The sequence below is a fragment of the Enhydra lutris genome, unplaced genomic scaffold, assembly GCF_002288905.1.
Source record: "Enhydra lutris kenyoni isolate GAN:26980312 unplaced genomic scaffold, ASM228890v2 scaffoldscaffold24, whole genome shotgun sequence".
NCBI classification, from domain to species: Eukaryota; Metazoa; Chordata; class Mammalia; order Carnivora; family Mustelidae; genus Enhydra; species Enhydra lutris.
This window is the reverse complement of record NW_019154108.1, coordinates 18,691,458-18,692,371: the sequence shown is the minus strand read 5'-3', so window position 1 is coordinate 18,692,371 and position 914 is coordinate 18,691,458.

The following is a 914-nucleotide window of genomic DNA, read 5'->3' as shown; positions in this document are numbered from 1 at the left end:
TGAGTTTCAGATTCTCTAGGTCTGGGGGTGGGGCCCGAGAATTTGCATTTCTAACACATTCCCAGGTGATGCTGACGCTGCTGGTCCAGGGACCATACTCAGAGAACTACCATACTAGGGCAAGCAGGAAGAGACAGTCCTCCTTCTGGAACTGAAACAGGCAGTGTCAAGATCCATGTGGGTAAGGTGGTTTGGAAGAAAAAATTGCAGAAGACAGAAAAATTAGGGATAATGTGCCGATTGGGCAGAACAAAGGGAAAAGTCTCACTCCATCACGAATGCAAGAAGGGGGAAGTTGCTAGGTGATGGATGAGGGAGAGAGGTGAATTTCCACTGGAGGAAAAGCCAGGAGCACAGAGTTGGAAATATACATGTTTTGAGGAGGCAGAGGAGGTGGAAATTTCTCATTAAGAAGTGAGGAGTGGTGTGTTTGGTGCTGGGGGGTGGGAGTAGAGACAGACTGGGGGAGAAATGCCTCGGTGGAGTCAGGGGGACAGCTGAGATGTGGCAGAGGGGGTAATTGCAGGGCTGTGTGGTTTGGCTTGGTAGTGAAGCACAATAGAAATTGGGAGAAAGGGGGTGGAATTTAGATGTGTGACCTGCCCCGTAGCTTTCTTGCTCTCTGCATTTATCACATCACATCACACCCAGCAAGACAGCCCCCCTCCTCCTGGCTCATTAGGAGATTTGATTCGGCTTGGCTCCTGCTGTCAGCAGCTGTCTGGGGCAAGATCTTTATGCTCCCTGCTCCCTGAGCAGCAACCAGCCTTCAGCCAGCAGCAGAGCTCATTAGAAGAAGGCCCCCTGGACACTTGATTTTCAGCTCATCGGTGGCCGGAAAGAGTTAATACCTACGGCTTCTCAGCCCCCTGCACAGCCTCTGGGTGCAGAGAGAGGCAGCTTTGGGCTGTGGA